The following is a 3,029-nucleotide window of genomic DNA, read 5'->3' on the forward strand; positions in this document are numbered from 1 at the left end:
ATCGTATTTTAATGGTAAGATAAAATAAGATATAACTCATATATACAATTTTCCATGAAAAATAATATCATCCAACAGGAAGAATGTACTCATTTACTACCAACATTAATGGCTACAATTTATTTACTCAAAGCTCTTCAAATTGTGTTTAAAATCATGATGTTACATTGTTACATTAACACCATTCTTTTATTTTTAATAAAATGATGAAGCTAAGACTAAAATTTTTAACTAATATAGTTAGTATAAGGTTTTCGTTAAGAGTCTGTTTCAAGTACTCTCATGTTTACTTAGGTATTGGTTTACATTCATCTGTTGATACTTTTATTACTTTCATGATGATTGTACCAGCACATGAGTCTATGATCGACGCATAATCAGGACAAAGAAAGAGATGTTTGGTTTTCAATCAAAGATATCTTAAAGAAAAATGAGTCAGTCTTTCAAAAGGTTCCAACGAGTGCACTGTGTCGTTTCGTTGTAATTAAATACATTTCTGGTGTGGTCAATCCAAATTTTGGAATTAAGCCTCTGATTTTCTTTTTCATTGGTATTTGGTTAATTACAATAAGTCATATTGCTGGATTCAATCTTCAACTAAGTTGTGAGTCAAGTTCATTATTGTTTGGATCAAGCCCAGCCTTGATTCTTCTTATGTCACTAGATCAATTGCGTATAAGTCACATTCTTGAGGAAGTTAAGATGGTCTTCCACGAAATTATACACGATTTCTGCTGACTTATACCTTGATCTATATCTACAATTGATTAAAAATGAGACATATCAACTACGTAAACAGCCACATTTTCAAGTGCTGAGATTTTCTCAAATCTCAATGATTTCCAGATAGGAACATCTGCTGGCTAAACTGGTTGATATGAGACATTCTAGAAGATCAAGTTTTGTTATTGAATTCCAATTAGCAATCAAGTGAGTCTCTGATCACATGTCTATTGGAAGATTCAGCATGAATCTTCACGAAGTTTATTTTACACTTCTGCTGACAGAACCACTTGATTCAATTCTAATAAAGTTTGATTAAAAATGTTGATTCAATGTTGTGTCTAATTACGGGCATACGTTTCACTCTCAATGACATATTTTTTAAAAAACAAAATAAATTTTCACACAAATAAATTATATATTGAAGAGAAATAAAATTAAGATCCTATTAAATTTTTATCATTACTCAATTTAGTTCACACGACAATCAGTTTTAAGACAAAAACGTAATTTTTCCATTAAGTATTTTTAATTACTCAAATAAAAATATATTATACGTGTATATAAGTTACATAATAATAAGTATATTTAAAAAAAAAATAACTTAGTTTGTTTTTTTTTATTCTAAGGAAGTGACTACACGACAAAATTATTCTCGAGCAATTTAACATACAATTGACTTGTACATTAATAATTTACAAGAGTCCTTGAGAAATGGAAGGTACTTATATAATTTGTCAATTTATTCAATCATTTTATATTAAATTTATATAATTTGTTATAATATCAATTTATATATAGGATGACATTGTTAGAATATTTGTGGGCAGTAGTTGAACGCACAAATATTCGAAGGGAGCTGAGACAACGTGTCCAGTACAATAGTATAAGTCATAAAAGACGCAACAGTTAAAATTATTAATAATTTTTTTCAAAATTACTTTTTATTTGAATTGAGTTTTTGGGAAAATTCTAAATATAGATTTACAGAAGAATTCAAATAGTTATTCTGTTGACTTTTGATTCACTCTCATGTGAATGCAGCATAAATCTTCTGTCTACTTACGACTTCATTCTGAACGGTCAATTTCCCCCTAGTGAAAACCAAAGTGTACAAAGTCTAGAGATTGTTATTTATTTTATAATGTTTAACGAAAAATTAAGTGACTCATAAATGATAAGTAAGGTAGCTAATCTATTTTTTACATTTAATCACAATAATTAAAAATTGAACATAATAAGTATTTCTTTTCTTTTATTTGTAGGAAATTCTCATGAAAAAAGTTGATGGTGGGAATGCAATAGAAGAGAAATTGTATCCTACTAAATTGAAGAAAAAGAGAGGAGAAAAAATTTAAAGAATAGAACTTAAATTTATGTGTTTATATGAATTATTGTACTAATTATTTTACTTACATCTCCTCACTTATTACTTTTTAGATTTTATAAGTTAAAATCAGAAAAGGCGCAAAAATCTAACATGCCGGAAAATTTAAGGTGCCGCTTCTAATTCTGAACCTGCGTGGATGTTATGCGCGACGATCGATCGTACATTATGCCGTGTCCGTATTATGCCGACCGAGTTTTTCGGTATCGAAAACGACAAATATTTATGTACATTTTAAGTTGATAGGTAATACATAGAATGTATTACCGATGGTTTTACGTTTTAAAAAGAATCGTTTTACGTTTTTTGAAAACTAATTCATGTCCTTCAATCAATAATTTTGTTTATATCTCAAGATCGGTAAGAGATAACAATTTTTTTTTATTGAGTTGATAATTAAATACTACCAGACTAAAGACTATTATACAGTACCGGACATAAATGCTGTGTGATTTTCTTTTGGACGGTATAGGGAAATCATTTTTATAACCCTTAAAAAATTAAGCAGCATCTATGTCCGGTACTGTACTATCTATATACAGATAGTGATGTCTGTTCTAAAATTCCATGTCGTAGTAACGGAGTCGAATGATACATATTCCGTTTGTTGTACAAAAAATCGTGAAATCACACCAAAAACAGCCCTAACGGACTTCACAAAAATACGCGCCAAGTATGAATAACGAGGACGATAATCATCGTTCATCAAGTGCGATCTCTATAAAACTTCTTTATGTGAACAACTACAAAAATGCGTGAAATCATTGCAGCCAAGTATTTGAACATAAAGATTAATTATATTTGGCTATCGATTATATAAACCATCTAATCAATTATCGTTTTATCTACAGCTGTAAGAGCCGCGCCAAGTTAATTGTGTTTGAATAAATTTTTATAAAAAAAGAGAAATTTTTTTTTT

General features: G+C 29.0%; 1 long non-coding RNA gene across 2 annotated transcripts; it reads left to right on the plus strand.

The window, feature by feature from the left end:
* The first annotated feature begins 327 nt into the window (after positions 1 to 327).
* Positions 328 to 1,903, plus strand: LOC118070557 (uncharacterized). 2 transcript variants are annotated; one of them, XR_004690789.1, is made up of 3 exons: positions 328 to 1,229; positions 1,353 to 1,444; positions 1,525 to 1,903. It is a non-coding gene; the product is annotated as an uncharacterized lncRNA (long non-coding RNA). The 2 variants fall into 2 exon arrangements; XR_004690788.1 differs by having other exon boundaries at positions 328 to 604.
* Positions 1,904 to 3,029: the final 1,126 nt, after the last annotated feature.

The sequence above is a fragment of the Chelonus insularis genome, unplaced genomic scaffold (genome assembly GCF_013357705.1).
Source record: "Chelonus insularis isolate UGA/USDA-ARS -01 unplaced genomic scaffold, ASM1335770v1 contig_64_pilon, whole genome shotgun sequence".
In the NCBI taxonomy this organism is placed as follows: domain Eukaryota; kingdom Metazoa; phylum Arthropoda; class Insecta; order Hymenoptera; family Braconidae; genus Chelonus; species Chelonus insularis.